At 40.7% G+C, this 26,739-nt stretch overlaps 1 protein-coding gene across 1 annotated transcript in view; it reads right to left on the bottom strand.

Annotated features, from left to right (window-relative positions):
- Positions 1-9,258, bottom strand: part of vsnl1a (visinin-like 1a) — a 61,191-nt gene extending 51,933 nt beyond the window's left edge. Inside the window, exon 1 of the mRNA XM_029733181.1 lies at positions 8,954-9,258. The gene's annotated coding sequence lies outside the window, so the exon portion shown is untranslated. The remainder of the gene's footprint in view (positions 1-8,953) is intronic.
- Between the last annotated feature and the right edge of the window lie 17,481 nt (positions 9,259-26,739).

Raw genomic sequence — 26,739 nt, 5'->3', positions numbered from 1 at the left:
TCTGTGCCTCAACACAATCCTGTCTACGGACAATTCCTTCGACCTCATGGCTTGGTATTTGCTCTGACATGCACTGTCAACTGTGGGACCTTATATAGACATATGTGTGCCTTTCCAAATCATGTCCAATCAATTGAATTTACCACAGGTGGAGTCCAATCAAGTTGTAGAAACATCTCAAGGATGATCAATGGAAACAGGATGCACCTGAGCTCAATTTTGAGTCTCATAGCAAGGGGTCTGAATACTTATGTAAATAAGGTATTTCCGTTTTTTATTTTTAATACATTTGCAAAAAATGCTAAAAACTTGTTTTCGCTTTCATTATGGGGTATTATGTGTAGATTTCTGAGGACGTTTTTTAATATTTATTCCATTTTAGAATAAGGCTGTAATGAAAACGTCAAGGGGTCTGAATACTTTGTGAAGGCACTGTAAAGTGAATGAATTATAAATATATTACATTTAACGCTGACCCAAGTGACTCTTAGTCTCAACAGACAGGGCTTGAGGGAAGGCGACTGTTGGGCTACATCGAAAGAACATCACCAGGCCGGCCCCTTTCCATATTAACGTTATGGATACATTTGCAGTTCTGACAAGCATATACTAATTGCCTTCCTAACAAAACAACTCTATCATGTTATTCTTGGGGATCGTAGAACAACTGAAGATTACACTCCACTTAAACTATTTCCGGAACTGTCATGTCATGAAATGAAATGAAATTAGATTGTGCTCTAATTACAAATCATCAAAGGGAACATATACCAAAGTGGTGGAGGTAGTTTGGAGAACATTGCGTATGTGACGAGTAACCATGGCTATGCTTCAGCTGGGCTATCAATCTGGCCATGGCACAGGTCTAGTAAAGACCATGATACTTACTTATCTCCGCTCACTGGTCACCATAGCAGCACCCACCTGTAGCACACGCTCCAGCAGGTATATCTCTCTGGTCACCCCTAAAGCCAACTCCTCCTTTGGTCGTCTCTCCTTCCAGTTCTCAGCTGCCAATGATTGGAACGAACTACAAAAATCTCTAAAACTGGAAACACTTATCTCCCTCACTAGCTTTAAGCACCAGCTGTCAGAGCAGCTCACAGATCTCTGCACCTGTACATAGCCCATCTTTAATTGAGCCCAAACTACCACCTTTTCCCCTACTGTATTTATTTATTTTATTTATTTTGCTCCTTTGCACCATATTATTTATATTTGAACTTTTAACTTTCTTCAAACTACAAATCTACCATTCCAGTGTTTTTCTTGCCATACTTTATTTACTTTGCCACCATGGCATTTTTTTGCCTTTACCTCCATTATCTCACATCATTTGCTCACATTGTATATAGTCTTATTTTTTTTCTACTGCATCATTGATTGTATGTTGTTTTACTCCATGTGTAACTCTGTGTTTTTGTATGTTGTCGAACTGCTTTGCTTTATCTTGGCCAGGTCGCAATTGTAAATGAGAACTTGTTCTCAACTTGCCTACCTGGTTAAATAAAGGTGAAATAAAATAAATAAATAAAATACTGTAACTATCTCCATACCGCTGATATTATTGTTGTTGGCTCCTTCTTAACTAAAGCGCAGGAGGACTGAACACACCCACAATAGGACCATGCTATGAACCCACAAAGGTAGTAGCCTAGCAGTATATGAAGCCAACGTCAGACTATCGCTCTCCTGACCCAACAATGCAGCAACCGGTTTGATAGTGAAAGTCAAAGCATATCTCCAGAAGAAGCTGTGTTGTTGTGAGCATACCCAATTGACAAACATCAGGCGACGGTTGGATGGGGCTGTATTGTCGAAGCAAGCAGTATGTTCTGACACAAATGCAAGGGAGACCCCGATGAAGTAGACCCCAAAACAACAGCAGCAGCAGACCGATCTGTCCCATTAGAGCAATGATGAGCATACATCGTCAACTACCGGGCTACTACCCATCCACTCTGAGAGGTGTGACACTTTAAAAGCTCCTCCATTCACACCCTGCGAGCACAGCAAGTCTGATAATGGGTCAATTCTTTGCAAAGCTCTCAAACACAGCACCGTTGCCAAGAGCCATCGGCGGCGAACTAGGCTATCCGCTGATGATGAAACTGTACATATTTCTGAAGTACAAGTTCAGTTCAGAGCATCAGCATCAGCTACTCACGGTGAGTGACTAGATGTGACATGCAGGGATGTAGTGCTGCCGTAGCACGGGGGACCGGCGCTCCCTCACCCTTTTCAATTTGAGAATACATGGCAGTGGCGGTTGGTGAAGTTTAAGATGAGGGAGGACGATTATTTTTTTGATGAGCATTGCTAGGGCTGTGGCGGTCATGACATTTCGTCAGCCGGTGATTGTCAAGCAAATAACTGCTAGTCTCACAGTAATTGACCGTTAATTAACATGAACACATTTAACATCTCCTGGCTTCCACACATACCCTACAAGCTACTGATGCAGACCTTTGGTACATCTACATTTTAAAAAGTCTAATAAATTCATGTAATATAGTCTACACCATCACAATAAATCCATAATTTATTTTAGACAGGTCTAAAGAAACATGATATAAATAAAATGTAGGCTACTTCAGAAGAACAGAATAGCATACTCTGAGTTGTCCATATGTTAGGCCCTGATCTGGCTATACCATATCATATGAATGTGGGCTACACTAGTTCATTTAGCAGACAGTATTTGCTTAGAATTCAATGGCATTATTTTATAGTATGAAGAATGCAATATCTGAATGAAATAGAAAGGATATTTTCTCCAAACGATTTGAGGGAGTGCGCACATGCGGCTATTCTGTGTTGAACGGTTAACAAAGAAACAAGTACTCCTATATGCTTAATTTAGAGTTATTTGTGTAACTTTAGTTGTGATACAGACGTTGGGCTTCATGTTTTGATATTAATACATTCTAAGGCTGAGTGATGCGACTCTAATGAGCTCTAAAGTCGCATGAAAGGCATGAGCTCTGCTTTGTTTTTTTTGCACAGGCTGTACACACTTCATCAGTCTTTCGTTCACAATTTGACAAGCACTTGATAACGCCTTGATTTTCCCAGGGGCATCCCCTTTGTGTGGCCCTATAAAGAATCCATGCCTTTTGGCCGTTGTGCCCTTGGGCTGAATATAATCATCATAATTCCCTTCTTTCAGCTGCATGCTCCAAAGCACTTCTCACTCACATGGCACTTGGTCACCTGATCCAGTCATTCTCACAGGCTACAGGTGAAGACAGACACATCAGGAAGCAACTGCGCTTGTCGCTTGTCCTTATCCAATTCCGAGGTGCATATTGAAGATATTGGAAGAACTGTCCACATTTACTTTTCGTCAGCCAACAAGATGAGTAGGCCTAACGAACAGCAAAGGCACTAGCCTATGTCAATGTACTATCCCCCAGAGTACACATTTTGACCTATTCTATGCGAGAAATACATTTTCCAAACATAGTCTGGGATAGTTGTAGATCCCAAATTAATACAACCACTGGCATCAATTTTTTTTTTTTAAGTAATGAGGCTGACACAACAGATCAGTATGTTTAGCTTAAAATGTTGATTAACTAATAGGCTATTTCTAAACATTATAAGCGCACAAATGCACACACGGAGGTAGGCTACAAGCGCAAATGTTCAATTAGCAGGAAAACACCATTCTCAAAAGTGACTGCAAATACGATTATGCATGTTTTGCTTTTATTAGAAAGGTGCATTTTTATGTTGAAAATTATATTCCACAAATTTGAAACCTTATCAAAACATATACGCCTATGGGCTAGGCTACATTTAGGTGTACGACTATAATTTGAAAAAGTCGCAAAAAAAGGCATGCTCTGTTTCTTTCCTTAAGCAGGGCATCATTCAGAAGTGATAATATATAATTCACAAGTGATACACAAGTGATCAGACACACCCATCAGACTATTCCTGATTTAATCTTGTCTTTACATATACTAAATATTACATGTGAAATTTGTTTGGATTTAGAATGGACCATTATCATGCACCTGTCTCAAAACGGGCAGGGGAAAAAATACATGTCATCTATGCACTTAAATGGCGAATGGAGGACGCTATTCCCGTGGTTAATTTTCATGCTAGCCAGAGAGACTATACACCTGTTGTAAAGAGAAGCAATGTGCTTAAACTTAGGAAAGTTGAGAAATAAATATAGTTGGCCTAGCCTATAGAAAGCTGATGAGAACCTCCTCTTTTTAATAGAGGCCATCACTCTGTTTTCTCACACAATTGCACAGCCTATAGAAATGTTGTGCAACCTGAGCTCATGGGCTCTCATGAAGTGTTTGATTTGTTTTTCATTGCATTTACATTGATGGCAGCGTGATTAGAGGGACAATAGAGCCCTAAGTACCAGACAGTTATCAAGTTTGGTAGGCTACTAATGGCCATCAGTAGCATCAGAACTTGGACAAACCTAATTACCGTGACTAAACAGTCATGTGGAATTTGACTGCCGTTTCTATTACAACATATTGAATGACTGTCATTCATATTTCATTCACGCAGCTCAATGTAACATTGATAGGCTTAGGCTACTACATGATACTCACATTTTCCCTGTACCCATCATGAGGTTGCTACAACCTAGCCTATGAATGAAAGTTTACAACGTAGATGCACAGGTCGAGAGAAATTTGAGTAATCAAGGTGACAGACAGTGACACATTCAATACCGCCTTTTACAATCTTGCCTGCATCTAGCTGATCTAGGGTGTAACCGTTAGTACAACAGTTGCAAACGAGTGTTTCTATTGGACAAATTCAGTTATGTTTATCCCCGTTTCGCTCCGTTTGCTTCGTTTTAAGATTTCTTTTAAACAGAATCGGCGGAATGAATACCGCCTTGATCACACACAAACACAGTTCACCTTCATAGCAGCCACGTACAAACAGTGTGATCCCTTTGATCGTTGGATAATTCCTTCTCTCATTCACGCTCTCTCGTCCTTTCGCCTTTTCCCTTTGCTTGTGGACTTCAGTGCAGCTGTCTGTGACCAGTTGAAAAAACCTTCCAAAGCCAAACCTTTACACCATAACTGCTACACACAGCCTACATCGTTGTCACATAGTAGCTAAAGTCAAGTTAACATAGCTACAATAACTAATTTGTTAGTAAACCCGCTACAATCATGCAGTACAGTGTATAGTTAGAAAGCAGTTTATCAGTGGCAATAAATTAATAAAACCAAAAACTTACCTTGACTTGGAAGAATTCCAATGTTGGATAGCCATAGCCAGATAGGTAACATAGATAACTCTCTGTTTGAGCTGGGTGTTTGAGTAGGCTAAACTAGTTAGCGGCATTGGCTAGCTAAGTAAGTGAAAATATTTGTATTTTTTTATATAGCTAGCTCTCTCTCTCTCTCTCATTTTTAAAGAAAATGTATTTGTTCAAAACTGTTCAACTATTGTCTTTCTCTCTCTTTGAGTCAACTACTCACCACATTTTATGCACTGCAGTGCTAGCTCATTGTACCTTATGCTTTCAGTACTAGATTAATTAGTTGTTCCTTTGAACAACATGTCAGTTCATGCTGCAAGCGCTTTGATAGGTTGGAAGACGTCCTCCGGAAGTTGTCATAATTACAGTGTAAGTCTATGGAAGGGGGTGAGAACCACGAGCCTCCTAGGTTTGTATTGAAGTCAATGTATCCAGAGGAGGACAGAAACTAGCTGACCTCCAGCTACAGCGTGGTGTCACCCTACAGAGTGCTGTTGAGGCTACCTTAGACCTTCATTGCATAACAGTGTGTTTTAATCAATTATTTGGTGAAATGTGAATATATTTAGTATAGTTTTAACTAAATAGTTTTCACTATTTTTATTTGTATGAAATTCTCTGAGGAGGATGGTCCTCCCCCTCCTCCTCTGAGGAGCCTCCGCTGACACACCCAGTCACTACAAAGATACAGATATCCTTCCTAACTCAGTTGCCGGAGAGGAAAGAAACTGCTCAGGGATTTCACCATGAGGCCAAAGTAATACTGCAAAAAATATGGCAAAGAAATTAACCTTAAATTCTGAATAAAAATCATTATCTTTGGGGCAAATCCAACACAACACATCACTGAGTACCATTCTACATATTTTTAAGCATGGTGGTGGCTGTATCATGTTATGGGTATGCTTGTCATTGGCAAGGACTATGAACCTTTTTAGGATAAGAAGAAACGGAATAGAGCTAAGCACAGGCAAAATCCTAGAGGAAAACCTGGTTCAGTCTGCTTTCCAAAAGACACTGGGAGACAAATTCACCTTTCAGCAGAACAATGACCTAAAACACACTTGAGTTGCTTACCAAGACGACATTGAATGTTCATGAGAGGCCTAGTTACAGTTTTGACTTAAATCTGCTTGAAGATCTATGGCAAGACTTGAAAAATGGCTGTCTAGCAATGATCAGCAACAAACTTGACAGAGCATGAAGAATTTAAAAAAGAATAATGTGCAAATATTGTACAATCCAGGTGTGCAGCCAAAGACAGAAAACTCTACCAGGGGATGCTAAAACGGCTTTCCTCAAAACATTTTGTGATGGACTTGGGGCTCATGTACGACGCATGAACTCGCTCTCCTGCTCTCCTGCTTATTGCGTATGCAGACAAACTGATCCACCACATGAACCTCATCATCACTCCAACGAGATCTAGGATCCAAATTCACAGCGTGTCTGCCTTGATGTTCATAAATCACTTGGTTAGGGTGCTGTCCTTTCAGCACCACGATTCGAAGTGCGCTCAAATTGCTTAAAATAACCCTCATCAAGATATGCTGCTTACACCTAATAGTCATACTCTTCACTTATTATTATCATTATTACAAATACAAGATTATCACGTCTTACAATGGTGCTTGTTTAGTAGATCACATAATTATTTATTTGTATTTTACATAACAGAACCAAATAATAGCATATATTGTAGCATAGTAGTCCGGACCGGACCAAAAATCAATGTCCGTGGACGTTGAAATCAAGGCCTGTCTGGACCGCACCAAATCTGAACCAAACATGACATACAGTTACAGTCAAAGGTTTGGACACACCTACTCATTCAAGGGGGTTTTCTTTATTTGTACTGTTCTCTACATTGTAGAATAATGTAGAAGTCATCAACACTATGAAATAACACATAAATGCAAAGGGTGGCTACTTTGAAGAATCTGAATCTAAATATAACTTTTTTGGTTCCTGCATTATTCCATATACTGTATGTTATTTAATAGTTTTGATGTCTTCACTATTATTCTACAATGTAGAAAATAGCAAGAAAATTGAGAAAAACCTCTGAATGAGTAGGTGTGTCCAAACTTTTGAGTGGTACTGTATATGATTGGTTCAGAGATTGTCCGAACCAGACCAAATACCGATGTGGAAACCAAGGTTCAGTCTGTACTGCACCAAAAAATGAAGTCCAAAAGGCGTCGCCGTCAGTCCGTGCTTACAGAGGTGTAGCCTACGGTGTTGCCTGAAATTTAGCCTAACCTTAGGGCCACCAAAAGGCTAGAGGCGACACTGGAGGGAGGAGAAGAGAAGTTTCAAACTGAACTTTCCAAACTGGAAGGCATCTAACAAATATATTAGCCAATGCTTTAACTTCATCGTGACTTGTTCCAGTTTATCAAATAATTCCCTGAAATCATTGTCTGAATCTACTGCTGTAGCATTAGTCGTGTTATTAAAAAATACCCAGATAGTGCAACTCTGCCACATGAGGTCTGTCTGCAGGTCATTGAAGAGAGAGAAAGCATGTTGACTTATTAAAACCTCTTGTCAGTACACTGAGGCAGTACCGAATTGCATACAGTACGTTTCTAAGGATCTGGGGCCGCCTATTAGTAAAGAAAAGTCATTGGCTGATTCTCTTACAGTATATGAACTAGCAGACCTCTCTCTGTACATTGGCCAGGCACATTATGTAACAGCATGTCCCTTTTCCATCATTTTCCAATAGGGAATGACCTTGAGTTAAAACCCAGGACAATACCAATAGCCATATATACATGAATAAATGCTTAGTAGTTGTACTATAGGCCTACATAAAATCACTATCTATGACATGTGTCATATGCACTGTAGGTCTTGCAATCATGACCTCTTAGCACCACCACAAACAAGAGCATGGCTTCAAGAAAATATATCCGTTTCAGATGTTTAAACAACATAATATGATACAAAAAAAAAGAATCTCAATTTAAAAAAGCTGTTTTCATTGTTTGGTATTTTTTTCTGTCTTTATTTCACCACACATGCTTTGTTTCTAAACTATTATCATCGGCCAAATAGTTCCCTGCGTGCAGCCCCAGCAAGCGCAAGCGCATACCGACCTGCCAGTCGCAGGGACGCATCTCCTAAACACATCAGAACCACAGTGGAGGAAAGCTGAGAGGAAAATGCCATATTACAGCTGCATTTAAAAATGTCATATATTGCATTTGACAAATGAATGAAAACAACACCACACGCACCTCTAACAGGATACTATTGACATGTAGCCTTTTTCTTGTTGGACTCCTGATACTTTTGTTTTTGAAATATCCACCAGTGGACTAAGCTAACCCACTCCCTCCCCATACAGTATCAGGCTATTTGTTTGGGTCACAAAGTGCCCTAAAGGACGTAATTGTTTTCTATAGCCTAAATGACAAAATGATGATTTGTAGTCGTACTGATGATCCACTATGATTTAGCATCTTCAGAAGATGGGGCATGCTTCCCCAATGTTAATGCTGCAAACGTCTTTATTTATTTCCAACTTTTTTTTTAAAGACAACTAACCTAATTGTTAAATACATTATACTGCATACTATGCAGTTGTATCTAGCAATGAATGACGTATCTATACAAATCATAATAGAATAGAGGGAGGGTTTCCCTAATGCATTTGACTATTATCCACAACAAAGAAAACATATTTACCTTGAAAGAGTGCGAAGTTAATGGGGCTTTGCGCTCTTCTTCAGAGTGGGTTACGTGCGGACAGAGACGCTATTAGTCAAACGTTTACTTTTCTGTCGACCCCTGTGGTGAGGTTTTCTTGGGAAGCAATGAGTCTAGTCGAAACTCACTGATGCAGTTCCGAGGATGCTACAAGCCAGCAGGACCGTCTACACACACTAATACACTCGCTGAGGATACAATGAAGCGCAGCGTCAGACCGTGTGCATCACGACTCTCTCTTTCCCTCTCTTTCTTTCTTTCTCTCTCTCTCTCTCTCTCTCTCTCTCTCTCTCTCTCTCTGTCTCCCTCACACAGAGTGGTTGATGCATGCAGAAGACTACTGTTTTGGTGGGGTGCTTTTTGAGTTTGCGCAAGATGAGGAAAGAAACAAGCCTTCTGCTGCACCTATGTTATGCAGAACTATGAAATAGAATGAGCAGGTGGATTTTGATGTGGATTAAATGTGCAGTCTCAGGAGGGTCATCGTCAGCAGATATAGGCTATGCTGTGAATATAAAATGCCTACGGCATGCAATCAATCTGCTAACATATAGTGATTATATATCTGCCAGCAATTGCTATCCAACCAGTCCTACTTTCAACAGAAACAACAGCAATTGATTTGTAAGGGAAAGGGGGATACCTAGTCAGTTGTACAACTGAATGCCTTCAACTGAAATGTGTCTTCCGCATTTAACCCAACTCCTCTGAATTAGAGAGGTGTGGGGGGGCTGCCTTAATCGACATCCACGTCTTTGGCGCCTGGGGAACAGTGGGTTAACTGCCTTGCCCAGGGGCAGAACAACAGATTTTTACCTTGGAACATGTGATAATGTAACTAAGCATTTCTTTGTGCTTTTCTTTTTTAAAGGCTACCAAAATTTGGGCTGCTTATCTATCCTATTCTCATAGCATATCTGGTGTAACCAAGGGCCTAGTTTCACTCACCCATGCTTGTTTGCGCCAAACAGCTGGTGGCAGCAGCATCAGCACCACACAGACAGTGTTCAGTAACTATTTGTAGGCCTATTTGGCGAAGCTAGCTGAAGTTAGCTTGCTAGGCTAGCTAGTACCTTCTCAAAGTTGTCTGAGAAGCCAAGTGACCTTGCTAGCGAATCTGTCTAAAACGGCTCATAAATTTGGCACCATCCCAGCTAACAACAAACATTCCCACAATTTTTGAGAACACTCCCTTAAGAGGTTTAATAGGAATGTTCCCGTGATGTGCAAGAAATGTTTCCAAGAGACCATTTCCTTAATGTCAAATAGAACTTACCCAGAACATGGTTACCATGTTCTCAGAACTAACAATATTATTGTCCTAGACACGTTTCATGGGAACGTTGCAAGAACATTAATGTGTCCAGTTTTCTGTGGCTTAGGAGAATATTCCAGCAACGTCCCACCAAACATACACAGAACAATTGATGTTACTATCAATGTTCCTGAACAGATTTCCCTCAGTTTCCCAAACTAAACACTGATTAGCTGCAGGAAAAAGGTTTGAGAGCCCATGGCATACAGAGTTTGGGTGGAATATCACCTGTCGGGCAGCGAGAGCATGCTCCTTAAACAGTGTTTTATGAGTGGAGTGAAATAAGTGTTGTTATATTTATTTCTCAGCTGCTCATAAACCCGATGTAGCCTACAATAGAAGTTCAATGTCTTACCTGTGTTGAAATGTTTTTCCAAACACATAGCTATGTCTAGCATACTTGGGCACCGTGTCCCAACATTTCCCACTCTCCCACAACAAATAACGTGAAGCCACAGGGCTGTTCTCGCAGGCTCTAATTCCCTATCTGGGAGCATTGCGAACCATAAATCAGGATTTTTGATCTGGCTACATGTACATTGAATAACACAGCAGCTTTTTGGCATGTTTTGTTATTTTGGTATAACAAAAACTCTACGACGAATTTGCCTCTTTTACAATGGGGGTCAATAGGAAAGAATGTTGGTTTTCCACAATTTGTGGGCGTGGTCGAGGGGAATATATTATTATTATTACGTGAATATTGACTGGGACTATGTTCTGGGTAAGTTCTGTCTGACATTAAGTGAATGGTCTCTTGGAAACCGTCTTTGCACGTCACTGGAACATTCCTATGAAAACACTAGGTGATGACTTGTGTGAACGTTTGTTGTTAGCTGGGTATATCTTTGGTTCTATACTATTAGCTGTCTCCTAGCAACACTGAACAAAAAAATATATTCTACGTGCAACAATTTCAAAGATTTTAATGAGTTAAAGTTCATATAAAGAAATTAGTAAATTGAAATAAATTCATTAGGCCCTAATCGATGGATTTCACATGACTGAGAATACAGATATGCATCTGTTGGTCACAGATACCTTTGAAAAAAAGGTAGAGGTGTGGATCAGAAAACCAGTCAGCATCTGGTGTGACCACTGTTTTCCTCATGCAGCGCGACATCTCCTTCGCATAAAGTTGATCAGCCTGTTGATTGTGGCCTGTGGAATGTTGTCCCACTCCTCTTCAATGGCTGTGCGTAGTTGCTGCATATAGGCGGGGACTATAATACGCTGTCGTACATGTCGATCCAGAGAATCCCAAACATGCTCAATAGGTGATATGTCTGGTGAGTATGCGGGCCATGGAAGAACTGGGACATTTTCAGCTTCTAGGAATTGTGTACCGATCCTTGTGACATGGAGCCATGCATTATCATGCTGAAACATGAGGTGATGGCGACGGATGAATGGCACGGCAATGGGCGTCAGGATCTCGTCACGGTATCTCTGTGCATTCAAATTGCCATCGCTAAAATATAATTGTGTTCATTGTCCATAGCCTATGCCTGTCCATACCATAATCCCACCGCCACCATGAGGTACTCTGTTCACAACGCCCACACAACACCATACTGTCTGTCACCTGCCCAGTACAGTTGAAATCAGGATTAATCCGTGAAGAGCACACTTCTCAAGCGTGCCAGTGGCCATCGAAGGTAAGCATTTGCCACTGAAGTCAGTTATGACGCTGAACTGCAGTCAGGTCAAGACCCTGGTGAGGACGACGAACACGCAGATGAGCATCCCTGAGACGGTTTCTGACAGTTTGTGCAGAAATTCTTTGGTTGATCAAACCCACGGTTTCATCAGCTGTCTGGGTGGCTAGTCTCAGACGATCACGCATGTGAAGAAGTCGAATGTGGAGGTACGAGGCTGTTGTGGTTACACGTGGTTTGCTGTTGTGAGGCCGGTTGGAGGTACTGCCAAATTCTGTAAAACAACATTGGAGATGGCTTATGGTAAAGAAATGAACATTTAATTCTCTGGCAACAGTTCTGGTGGACATTTTGGCATTCAGCATGCCAATTGCTCGCTCCCTCAAAGCTTGAGACATCTGTGGCATTGTGTCGTGTGACAAAACTGCACATTGTACACCTGTGTAATGATCATGCTATTTAATCAGCTTCTTGATATGCCACACCTGTCAGGTGGATGGATTATCTTGGCAAAGGGGAAATGCTCCCTAACAGGGATGTAAACACATTTGTGCACAACATTTGAGAGAAATACACTTTTTGGGCGTATGGGACATTTCTGGGACCTTTTTATTTTAGCTCCTGAAACATGGGACCACACTTTACATGTTGCGTTTATATTTTTGCTCAGTTGATGTTTTTGGAGCCAAGTTGAGTGGATTCTAGACAGCTTGTGCACCTCAATAAAACGAGCAACAATGGAAAGCATAGTCAAACTGTTCCTCACCTGCTGTAAGGTTATGTAGACATATATTATGTATAAGAACCATTTGTCAATTCAGTGTTACAGTTTTACATCCACTAACTGAAGATGATGTATGTTTTTGCATTGAATGTTTATGGTCGGATTACCTTTCATCTGTTTGAGATTTTGTGTCAGTGAAAGGTTAAAAACAAGAATGAATACCTGCTTGATGGATTTACAGGATGCATACATACTCAGCAGGTGCTTGCAAATGCTGAAAGTATACAATTGCTATCAAAGCATACACTAATGTAGAATTCAATTTTACTGGCCTACTTTATTGCATTTGCTGTAAGCCTATAGCTGTGTTTGAATACCCATACTAACATACTGTATACTACATACTTAATTAGTATATACTGCATACTGTATATTATTATTTCATTGTAGAATACTGTCCTTTCAGTTGAGCGTATTCTGTCTACCGAACTTTTGGCATACAAACTATGTATATCCATACTATGAACAATAAGCATACTATATACTCAATTTACATCACAAATAGTACGGTTAGTGCGGTTAGTATGAGTATTCGAACACAGCCTATATGTATATCATCAACCATATTGAAATAAGAAGCTACAAAATATTCCCTTTGCTTTTAAATCATTACATCATTAGTCAGTCTATTGGTGTTTGATTCTCATGTGAAATGCATCTTTGATATAGGAAACACTCTTTATAGACAACATGTCTTATACAATATGTGTTCTTAGAATAAAAACATGGGTTGACAGTAAATCTGTCTTCGCTTTAGGTTTAGTGGATGATAAAGGAATGGATAAACACACACAAGATAGCTGTTTTCTGTTTGAGGAAGATGATGCTCCTTTGTCTCCTAAACGACCACGCACAGATTGCACAATAACAAACAAACACAGTGGCAAAACCCTTTTCAACTTCCCACAACTGTTGAGTTTCCAGAACATTGCCGGTTTCACGTCACTTCAGAATAGACCTATTCTTCAGGACAATAAAACATATGGAGTTGAATATGTCAAACAGACAGATATGTCAAATACAAATTGACAGGATACAATTGTGAAGAAATGGGAACAGAGGAGAGTAAAGCTCTCAGAGATAATCAGGCAAGTGCAGGATTGTGTGTAGTCAGTCCTCGCGTTACAGAAGTAGACGCTCAAGGCCTGCGTCAAGGGGAAGATGAGAGCAGCATCCATTTAGTCAAACAGGCACGTCTTCTTGCAGCGTTCGCCCTAGAGACGAAGCAGGGTGTGCGTCAGAAAAGTCTCACACTTCTGATGACACAACAACTGATACATCCTCAAGTCATGGTTTCAATCAGTCTGGGAAATCACTTGAATGCACTCTCGTCGGTACTAGTCCCTCAGCAGATAAAGCAGCAGTGACAGAACAAAATGGTGACAGCCACAACCCAGTAAACGACCACAGCTCAAGTGTGAGTGACGCCTCTGAAGAACCTGATTACACCTGTGAAAGCCTGCCTCTGAATTCAGCCATTTACAGCATAGCTTCAGTATAGTCTCTGCTGAAGGTGAAAACAATCATCAGATTCAGAATGAGGAAAAACGTGGATTTAATCAAAATATCAGCAATGAGAAAGATGCCGGGAATTACACATTACCCAGTGATTACAGAGATGTCTTTACAGGAGGGGGGGGGGGGGGGGGGGGGGGGGGGGGTGAAGGAAATGTAGCCAGACTGGAGAAGTGATAGAAAATGCAAATGTTTGTGATAGAGAAGGAAACGCCCAAGTTAACAAGGAGGACTTCATGCATAATGACAGCTCTGCCACAGCTGAGACAGTAGTTGAATATGTAGATGGCTCGGTCACTTGTTATGCGGTATTAGACAGTACTAGGCTGAGTGATGGGGCTGCGATCAATATGGTTCTTAAGCACAATGATCTCTGTGAAATGATGTGGGGGCACGCTGTTGGCACGGGGGCACGCTGTTGGCACGGTGACAGCTGAAACGTTGTGTGAACTGGGTGATTATTACAACACAACACACAAACTGCCAGTGTCAACTGTCCTCGGTCAAGAGCCAGCTGATGTTGATCGCAACGACTTTAGCCGAACATGCAGTTTGCTGTGACGTTGACAGAGTCTCATTAGAAACTTCTGATAGGACTGCAGATATTGGATCATCTCAACCAGTTGAAGAAAGTACGTCTCCTCTCCACCCACCATAAGCTAAATATTTCCCCTTGAGGCCTGCGGAATATGTCAGGAATGCTACGTTGGAGCTCATGTGATTTTGATGCTCAAAACGGAACCTAACTCAAATGTGAATATGAGGACACCTGTCAGTTATCGGTGGAACAGCTAGGGGATCCATTATTGAGAGACACCTCTCAGCAGCACTCCTGGCCCTGAAGAGAGTTCTGATACTGAAGAGGGAAGTGAAACAAGTTCTGACACGGCAAAACACATGTGTGAGGAATGGGACCCAGCTGGCCAGGTTCCTACCAATCAAGACGAACTAAAGACACATGATACTGTTATTTTTCCATCTGAGTACGCAGTTCTGGATGGGATAACGGTGGAAAATAGTGACAATGTTACAGAAACTGATCTGCATGTTGATTCAGTGAACTAGGAACTTGGAATGATACCTAGAAGTGACATGGTAAACACAGGTATCATAGGAGCATTGACTGGTGAGTGGATCAACAACTGGGTTGAAGGAGAACTCTGCAAAATTGACAACCTACCAACACGCCACCTTCCTGTAGAAGCTACACCTGGAACTGTTCTCTTGCAGGCTGCCAAGGAGGGTCCCGCATTTGGTCACACTGACAGAACAGAAGCACTACTCAAGATTGAAAACCATCATGCTGTCCCTTTCACCTCAGTACCCAACAATGCTGTCGTCCCAGGATCAGATTCAAACCCAGAGGATGACACAGTACGGGACTGAGAGGAGGACCGATCAGCCTCAGTCATGCCATCTGTGGCACATATCCTGTCTGACTGTGTGCCCGTTGGGTTTGAAACGGTCGAAAATATCCAGCTCTCTCCCCTTGACACCAATAGTTCCAACTTCACAGTGCTGGTGGCACTATGCCATCAGGAGAGCATTAACAAGGACATATCAGAGGAAATAGAGGACCAACACCAAGAGAAAGCTGAGGGGGGCTTTTTCAACTGTGGAAAAACCAGGTGAAATGAAGTTCCTGTCCCCGACTTTATCTCACCCAAATCTCCACTCCATCAGTCCAGAAAAGCCTGGCCAGACTTCTACTCTTCTCTATGGAACTTCCCAGTTTGATTCTCCCCCTCAGGCAAAACCCCCCACTTTCACCTCTGACAACAACATTCATCCAGTCTCTGAAACCCATGACTTCCCAGAGTTTGAAATGAAGGAGAGGTTCGACATGGTCATGGAATAGCTCTGCTTGTGTTTCGAGATCAGTGACGGGCCAAGTGAGAATTCATCCGAAGAAGCAACATCTGCACTGTGGAGCTTTAGGGATCCTGAAGCTGAGGACAAAACTGCTTTAATGACCTGAGTGTTTCTATGGAATTTATTATGGCTGCTGTGTGACAAAACTAATTTCCCCCTGGGGATTAATAAAGTATTATCTCATCTCATCTCTCATCTTCTAGACAGAGCAGTAGTGACCGTCCAAGCAGCCAGGATGCAGTGGAATACAAACCATGCGGAGGCACATCACTGGGAGATGATGACCACAGACTGAAAATATATCAAGCAGAACCAGAAACTACATGTACCGCTGGGGGCCTTGACCGTGAGCAGGAGGTATCTCTTGAATGCAGCCATCACGTCATAGTTGGAGAGAAGTTAATGTACTCTTCAGTCAAGCACAAAGGTTGGTGTGATTTGTAATTGAGCAAAAGGCCTTGGTCTGATACTTCACTCATTAGTTAACTGTCTTGCATAAATATGTCTCAGAAAACAAGCTAATTGATGTAACCCTAACAAGAAAGATCACTGAGTAGTTAGGATTGTACTTGGATTTTGTTTTGCTTCAATCTGACACAATTCTTTCTTTTTTTTGTCACATTTTGTGTACATTTTTAGACAATCAATACATGTTCCAAAATTACTTACAGCTATGCCATTACAATACTGTCATAGACTATCACTGTCCCCACAAAAAATATTTATATCTCAGGAATGGGCAACTGGCACCATGCAGCCCCCTTTTGAAGGCCATCGGATCAATCCCCCCTCCCAATTAGTATTATTATTTTTCAGAACTCAGTCGGGGTATCAACTTACTGTTGCAGATTAAAATAGTAGAATACACAAGGTGCAATTTCAAAATCTGGTTGTGCTTCAGCAGTTTTTCTCTTGTTATGTCAGTCACTCAATTATCCCATGTCAGCTATATATTTTTTTATTGTTAAGTTAGTCTAGCGGCCAGCTATCTAAACTTGGTAATCATGGTCGAATTACCGATCGGGGGGCCCCCATTGATTTTGTTAGTCAGTGTATTCACAGATGCCAAAGGATGCCAGGCTTCCCTGAAACATTTACCAAGAAAAAAACAAAAAACATATAAAATAATTTATCTTTCATCTCTGTGCGTTTCATCATTTTCCTTCAATTCACAAGAAGCTGAATGTATCTCAACAGAGAAAGCATCCGAGTGAGGGAAAAAGCACCCCTCTTTCTACGTATGTGTAGCCCATCTATCTGATGCTGTCTGGTCAAAAACAATATCACATTGTTGCCACCTGTAGCATTGAATGCAAGGGAAGCCAGTGAGCATTTCGCCTCCCTTCATAAAATGTAAAAAATGATAATAGCCAGTCAGCGTTGTGCTAAACTGAGTGAGCTCAATTGTGGATGGTCCTGGAGCACCAAAAAACAGTCAAGGGAAGGGGATTTGGTATTGTTGAAATGTTGAATTTGAAATGGTGTTGAAATAGTGGAGGCAGCTCCTGTTATCGTTTCGACTTGCGGTAACTGCTCCGTGGTTCTAAATCAATGGTTGTTTAGTTGTCAAAAAATGTCATTAACTTGCTTGACCATGCTGTATGCAGGTCATGTAACTGCTTGTTACATGCAATATGCTTTGTGGACTTCACCGGACAGATGTTGCTCTCTGGTTTTGTGATGAAACAAAGGTGTGGTTGAATTTATTCTGCCACTGTGTCTTGTTATTGTCTCGGCCTTTAGGCCTATATATCACATTGTCAAGGCAGATGAACTAACAGGTTATAGAGCAAACAACGTAATTATCACAACACATAGGTTGTAAAATGCCTTTTTTTTATGGGTTGGCTTCCCCAGTGATTATACCCATACACCGCTAATGTTAGTCAGTCTCACTCAGATATTTTATTAAAACCTACAAGCATTTCTCTACACCCTGTGGAATTGCAGGAAATTAGCTGTAAAACAGCACATTTTCTTCTCCGCCCCATGGCAAAATAAGTAGAATTGCATGAAAAGAATTGTGAAATTGCTAAATCTTCTCTCCTCCCCATGGCAACATGTATAGAATTGCAGCAAAGTTGCTTTAAAGCTGCAAAATGTAACGTTGTTGGCATCCCGACCAAATTCCCATTGAAATTTCTATGGCTCCCTTTCTTAAGCTTTGTTTTTGTATCTTTTACTTTCGGTTTTGTACACAAGCTTCAAACAGCTGAAAATACAATATTTTTGCTTATGGAAAATATATTTCACAGATTAGTACAATGATTCTTTACATTATACTATACCTGGTTGTTTTGTCACCAAAAATGAAATCAGGCAAACTATCAGAATTTTAGCAACCAGGAAATTGCGGAGCGATTTCTGCATAGTGCATCATTTGAGTACGCAAACCCACGAGCAACTGCGGCCCCTCATGATAAGTTCAGATTGTTTTTGTGGCCCCCACCCTATCAAAGTTGCCCATCCCTGGTCTATCTTATCTTAACATGAACGCTTTAACATGATGGTTTTGTCATTGGATTGGCAATGTTTGTGTCTACCCCAGGGAGCAGGGAGCAGGCAAGAGATGCAATATGTGGTCTCCTGCCTTCATGTTTCTCCCATGCCTGGACCAGTTAAACCGAAGTAGGTAACACACACACACACACACACACACACACACACTATGGAAATGAGAGTTAATAGCAAGTCACTCTCAGGGAGTCTTTTGTAAAAAAAAATATATATATATATATATGTTAAAGGAGTTTCAGTCATTGTTACTGAGGACTTTTACTCCTCTTGGAACATCAGGCTATCAACAGCAGCTCTCTAACATATCTGGCCCAGTAATTAGAGTTAGACCTAGATATTGTACACGACAGGCCTGTTCATACACATATAAGTACAGTACAGTATACGATTTGTATCCTTATCTTGCCTTCTGGACAGCCTGAGCAGCAGCAGTCCAAGAGGTTAGAGCCTCTAAAAATGGACACACATCTCATCAGGGTTGGACTCTCCTAGACGTCTAAGACTAAACCACTTCACCACTGCTCCAAGTGAGCACTTGATGACGTGTATTTATGGTGGATATGATGCCTCATTAAATTCTATTTAATCTTCAGTTATACAGGAAAGAGACCCAGGTCTCTTTTACAAGTGAGCCCTGAACACATGAAATACAATCATGTTTATGGTATAGTATTTCTGGGTTTAACTACAACGCCATGCTATTTATTGAAAGTATAAGATTGTATTTATTGCTTTACTTCAAATGAGCAAGTGAGCACTTCATATAATGTATTTATGTAGTATTTTATGAATAGTGTATGTTATCGTTTGCTATTTATTTCAATTCTCAGAGTATTCATTGATGGAAGTTATGTATTTAAAAATGCATTTCACATTTGAATTTTATCAGACACTCCAGAGTGCCTTACAGTAGTGAGTACATACATTTTCATACTGGTCCCCATGGGAATCAAACCCACAACCCTGGTGTTGCAAACACCATGCTTTACCAACTGAGCCACACAGGTTATTGAATGATTGTGCTACATTATTGTGTGAGGCTTGGAGTTGAGTTTTGAAAATACATGTTCACCAGAGGATATTTATGTACATTTCAAATAGAGTACTTAATACCCATGCAATTTATTTAATTGATATATCCGTAGGTTAAGCTCTTCTCTCTTACATATTTATTGTTATCACATACTGACAAAATGTCTCATTCTGTTAACACTACCCGAGAACATGCAAATCATTTTTAAAACATGCCAATCTCGAATCAATGTTTTAATTTGTCTGTTTTTGGATAATGCACCACAGACTCCACTATAATCAAGTTTTTGTGGATTTTCCAATGTTAGTCTGGGATAGGCCACACAGGTGATGAGGCTGGCAATGAAAGATGTCTGTGGGGAAATGTAATGGTGGTAACAATAATAGTCAAGTATGCCTCAGGGGCTGACAGTCATTCCTTCCAGGCGCCACCGTCTGCCCGCCGCTCCTGAAAAACCAAGACAGACTGTGCATGACGTTGCAAAATGAGGTTGGTATGGATTTAGCAACAAAAGTTCAAATATTTAATAATGTTCAATCAGGAACATACCAAACCGTCAGGGAACAGAAGACCCTATGGTCATTTTAAATCAAATTTCTTCCCGATATGTATCTATCGGTGTAGCTATAAATTACATGGGCATCGGTGAGATGTTGTTGGTTGATTACTTTGTCACCTTTAAGGTACTGTAGCTGGAGAGATATCTGGTTGCGTAATTTGTTCAGCATCCGTGTAAAGCAATCTCCATGGCGATATAAGTATACTCTTTCACCAGACTCTCTCTCTCTCTCTGACTCTCTCTGAAACATCTGAAACATCAAATGACAGCTTTTCATATTCCTCCAAAGCACAAATACAAGAACTGTAGAATTCATCTGACAAGCTATCCCACTTCCATACAGAGACTCTGTGGGTTATGTAACTTGTGATATACAGGGGTGGCAGGTATCCTAGTGGTTAGAGTGTTGGGCCAGTAACCGAAAGGTTGCTGGATTGAATCCCTGAGCTGACAAGGTAAAAAAATCTGTCATTCTTCCCCTGAACAAGGCAATTAACCCACTTTTCCCTGGTAGGCCGTCATTGTAAGTAAGAATTTGTTCTTAATTGACTTACCTAGTTACATACAGGCCTAAAAATGTATGTTTCTGATCAGTACTCTGCCAGGTTTTCAGTTTTCTGATTACACAAATGGTCATGTTTGTGCTTAGTTAAAGCCGCTGAGTCTGGTGCCTCTGACTGTGACATGAAAGAGATATTACGACTCTGGATGGGAGTGAGAAACACTTCAAAGTCTCACACAGAGCCAGAAAGTACCTCTGTCTTTTGAAGTTCTTCGAAAATTACTCCTCTGAATCCTGAGAAGATGCTCCCCCCATGTAATTAATTTACTGCAATGATGAGCTCCAATAGTTATGTAACCCAGGATCCAGGATCTTAATGCTGACAATGGAACTTGGCAGGCAGTATTATGTTCTTTCGGGCCAAAAATGTAAGGATTAGACACACTTAGATTTGTTTGTTTTAATTAAAATGGATATGGGGCATTCAAGGCACCAGTAGACTTGAAACTGCAACATGCAGATAGAGACTTTGCATATGCCGTATAACAGTCGAGAAGTTCTTTCCTCCAATATTTTTTTTCTTAATTGATAATGTAGTGGTAATCGCCGACAAGTCGTTAAAACGAAGACGTCATTAAAACAGACGTCACCTTACATGCTCCCTAATTTCATAGTTATGAATTTCAAGGGAAAGCAGCCATTACATAGATTTCATTTTACACTTGAAAAGGATCTATTTTCCCTTCATATCCGGCCCCCTTGCAGATAGATGTCAACTGTATCATCAAAATAGGACCGCATGTCTTTAATGAGTATAGAAAGGCCTAGCGAAGACCGATAGATCACAGTTTGTTTCTTCAATGGAAGAAAAACGATTGCATCATCCGCTTTATCTCTTCTTTCAACCAGCGAAACAACTACAGCATCTAATGCGCACAAATCTAAACCATCAGGTATCTGTCATCATTTAATGGCCGAGTTTGAGTTTGCAATAGTTGATGCATCTCATATGTCATGTATAACAAAAAAATGTAACTGTACCTTAGTGCAGTTAACAGTGAGTTTCTGACCATGATTCCTATTATTTAGCATATGTAACAAAACAGCAACTGTATAGACTAGTACGTTATCATGCCGTTTCTTACCATAAGAATACGAGAATTTGTGCCAAGCTCTGATCTATAGTGATGGAGCGGAATCATAGAATTCATTGGAATTCTGAATCACATAACATATGAAACATTAACAATATACTGTATGATCATTGATCACATAATATAGATGAAACAAAACAGTAACAGTATTGAATTGTTATTGACGTTTCTAGCCCATGAGAATCACAGTGTATAGTAGTTCACGTGGAATAGCTGTACAGTACAGTGGTGTTAATAGGCCTAGCCTTTAGCCCAATAACAATTTGTGTTCCACAGTCACTGAATCAGATCATCGACTCTACATCGAAAAATGCACATTGGGTTTACCTCAGCGCACAAGTTGATTCTCAGGGCAATTTAGCCATGCAACAGAAGAACAAACCTGAATGAATGACTGAATTATACCGCATCTCGTCCAGCTGCGTAATGTTGGCTGTAGAGAGTAACCTAACTATGGAACAATAATAACCCTCATCATATTACTGTATGCTATTATGATATTCAGCATTATGTGCTCTTTAAAAAGCACCAGGTTGGTAGGAGGATTTGAACAGAGCATTATACAGTATGATAGTATTATATTGCATTCAGAGTTGGCTTTGATTCCAAAAGCCCTAATTAGTATGTGGGAAGGACATTGGTCATACAAAAAAACAAAAAAGCACTCATATTAGCATATACAATTAAAAAGTTTATTGTGTTTAGGGCAGATTCTAACCTCAATTCTAATTCTGTATGGATTGTACAATCTGTTCAATAAGCCCCAGCTGCCAGCCAAATAGCTGACTACTAACCCTTATGTGACCGGCAACTTAATTGACTTTAACAAATTGCCACCAAATTCGATTTTGTATAGGGAAAAACATTTCCGGGGGGGCAGTCCCCCACGTGCCCCTACATCCCCCTAGCTGGTAACTTTTTTCATTACACTGGCTACTTCCAATTTGCGGGAACAAACTGATTGTAATTTCAGTGAGGCAAGAGGCCAGCTGAGGTGCATTCAGTCTGAATTAAGGATGTTACCGATTAACCGTTAATGGTTAGCCGCTGGAAATACATTTGACCGGTGATGCTTATCGGTCTATAGGTTAATTTCCATAATGTTGTGAATTAAATTGGCGTTGGTGTGTTTTTTCATTAGTCGTCATGTATCTTATTTATCACACAGGCACAGCAACCAGAGCCTAGTTTTCAGCGGAAATATCACCTGTCAGACAGCAATACAGCTGGATGCTGCTGGAGTGAAACATGTGCACAGTCATTGCGCAACAATTCTAAAAGAAATTGCTTGTTAAAAACCTGGTTTTGATGGCCACGATTAAAAAGAGAGGAGGATCCCAGCTTTCTATTGCCTACGCATTCGCCCTTCCAGTGCATAGGCAAGGTAGGCAGGCTATCAACGCCTCCCCACCACTTTGCAATATGAGCTGGAGGCTATAGCCCTATGTATTTTGAAAACGTATACTTAATTGTCTGAAACCTGAAGGTGTAACTTCATATTATGAGGCATGTCTTACCTTGCTTCAAAGTAGCCTAGCCAAAATCCCACCATAGAAACGTGGAGGCAATTATTTAATCATTTTATAATTGAAATCACTTTCCAGTTCTATTGGTTTACATATCAACTTCCTTTCATTGTTGAGAATAAAAGGAATCACTCGCATCAGGTGCCCTGTTTCGAATGGTGTTTTCCTATGGATTGCATTTTGGCAAATGTTTGAAAATGACGTTTTACATCGTCTGCTTCATTACAGGAGTTACAGTGAGGGAAAAATGTATTTGATCCCCTGCTGATTTTGTACGTTTGCCCGCTGACAAAGACATTATCAGTCTATAATTTTTATGGTAGGTTAATTTGAACAGTGAGAGACAGAATAACAACAACAAAAATCCAGAAAAACACATGGCAAGAATGTTATAAATTGATTTGCATTTTAAAGAGGGAAATAAGTATTTGACCCCCTCTCAATCAGAAAGATTTCTGGCTCCCAGGTGTCTTTTATACAGGTAACGAGCTGAGATTAGGAGCACACTGTTAAAAGGAGTGCTCCTAATCTCAGCTTGTTACCTGTATAAGACACCTGTCCACAGAAGCAATCAATCAATCAGATTCCAAACTCTCCACCATGGCCAAGACCAAAGAGCTTTCCAAGGATTTCAGGGACAAGATTGTAGACCTACACAAGTCTGGAATGGGCTACAAGACCATCTCCAAGCAGCTTGGTGAGAAGGTGACAACAGTTTGTGCGATTATTCGCAAATGGAAGAAACACAAAAGAACTGTCAATCTCCCTCGGCCTGGGGCTCCATGCAAGATCTCACCTCGTGGAGTTGCAATGATCATGAGAACGGTGAGGAATCAGCCCAGAACTACACGGGGGGATCTTGTCAATGATCTCAAGGCAGCTGGGACCCTAGTCACCAAGAAAACAATTGGTAACACACTACGCCGTGAAGGAATGAAATCCTGCAGCGCCCGCAAGATCCCCCTGCTCAAGAAAGCACATATACATGCCCGTCTGAAGTTTGCCAATGAACATCTGAATGATTCAGGGGACAACTGGGTGAAAGTGTTGTGGTCAGATGAGACCAAAATGGAGCTCTTTGGCATCAACTCAACTCGTCGTGTTTGGAGGAGGAGGAATGCTGCCTATGACTCCAAGAACACCATCCCCACCGTCAAACGTGGAGGTGTAAACATTATGCTTTGGGGGTGTTTTTCTGCTATGGGGACAGGACAACTTCACCGCATCAAAGGGACGATGAACGGGGCCATGTACCGTCAAATCTTGGGTGAGAACCTCCTTCCCTCAGCCAGGGCATTGAAAATGGGTCGTGGATGGGTATTCCATCATGACAATGACCCCAAACACACGGCCAAGGCAACAAAGGAGTGGCTCAAGAAGAAGCACATTAAGGTCCTGGAGTGGCCTAGCCAGTCTCCAGACCTTAATCCCATAGAAAATCTGTGGAGGGAGCTGAAGGTTCGAGTTGCCAAACGTCAGCCTCAAAACCTTAATGACTTGGAGAAGATCTGCAAAGAGGAGTGGGACAAAATCCCTCCTGAGATGTGTGCAAACCTGGTGGCCAACAACAAGAAACGTCTGACCTCTGTGATTGCCAACAAGGGTTTTGCCATCAAGTACTAAGTCATGTTTTGCAGAGGGGTCAAATACTTATTTCCCTCATTTAAAATGCAAATCATTTTATAACATTTTTGAAATGTGTTTTTCTGGATTTTATTGTTGTTATTCTGTCTCTCACTGTTCAAATAAACCTACCATTAAAATTATAGACTGATCATTTCTTTGTCAGTGGGCAAACGTACAAAATCAGCAGGGGATCAAATACTTTTTTCCCTCACTGTACATGTTCAATAATACAGCCTTTTTGGCTGTGAGATGATAGGCTTGCTATTGTTGCATGTTTCAATTAAACTCTTCATGAAAAATGTAATTTCCTTGTATGTAAGTATGTATAGTATATTCTGTTGGTCATGTCATTTTACTGTTTGGAACAAATGTAACTGTTTGTTAACCGGTTAATGAGGGTCGGTTAGTCAGCAGGTAAATTGACCGAAATGTGCATCCCTAGTCTGAATCAAGGGAAGGAGCGTGGGTTTGGTAATTTAGCACTGGTCTAGGTGATAGGTGCGAAATCACCTATTAAGCCACTGTAATTGTTTAGTACAGATGGTTGTATTACTTTGTATGCCACCCACCCACACATTGTGCATCATTATAATTTATATATTTTGTATTCAAGCTGTGCTGAATGATTCATATCTGCAATGGAAGATGGATTTCAGTATCTTGTAAGCGTTACCTGTTAAAATCATTAAAAGATGTGACCTCATGTAGCTAAAACGTCCATGTTACATCCATAAAACATGATGTTTTAATGTGTATGACCAATAGTTAGCATTTAGTATGGGACACATAACTCTCAACGTTCACGTGTGGGGATATGGGGATATCATGCAAAGTAGCCTGCATAATGAAAAAAGTTGCCAGACAGTGTGGGGGCAACGCCCCCGGGGAAATGTTTTCCCTACAAAATCGATGCACCCCAATTTGATAAACTCAATTAAGTAGCCTGCCACATTAGGGTTAGGCCCTAGTAGTTAGCTATTTGGCTGGGAGATTACAGTTACGGAACACGCTGAATAATATTGGACAAAATCCCATGAAGTCCTTCAAAATAAAATACCTTAATTAAACTCTGAATGAATAATTTTTAGGTTAAAGGGTTACTGTGAGATTCTACTTACCCAGAGAGATGAACGCGTGGATGCCATTTTTATGGCTCTGGAACCAGTATAAAGGAAGTTTGAGGTAGTTTCGCGAGCCAATGTTAACTAGCGTTAGCGCAATGACTAGAAGTCCACAGGTACAGTAGCATACGCTAGCATACCTGTAGACTTCCAGTCACAATTGCCAGAATCTTGCAATATCCCTTTAATATTGCCTTACATTATTTCCTTCTCTTTGGTGCTTCCTCACTCTGTTTCTTAACCAGGAATACAGTGGCGCATGCATGGCTACATTTTGTCCATTGTTATTTTGCAAATGAGAGAGAGACACCTTGAGATTACACGAGATTCAAGTCAAGCCATTTTTCAATCTCCAAGCGTTTTCAGGGCATTCAGGCTTTTTTAGTGGTGACAGTTATCTGACATTCTGGGCATTCTGATTGTGTTAGGAGAACTCATCTCTGAGCTCATGGCTGTTCTATGGTAGAGATCTAGTAAATGTTATAGTGTTAATGTTAGTTTTTCATTATTGAGCCAAATCAATATGATCATTTGATTTGCAAATCGTATCATCTTTATTTCATACTGTATGTTTGATAGGGAT

The sequence above is a fragment of the Salmo trutta genome, chromosome 35 (genome assembly GCF_901001165.1).
Source record: "Salmo trutta chromosome 35, fSalTru1.1, whole genome shotgun sequence".
Classification (NCBI taxonomy): domain Eukaryota; kingdom Metazoa; phylum Chordata; class Actinopteri; order Salmoniformes; family Salmonidae; genus Salmo; species Salmo trutta.
The sequence above is the reverse complement of the archived record's forward strand: the minus strand, read 5'-3'. Positions and strand labels throughout refer to the sequence as shown.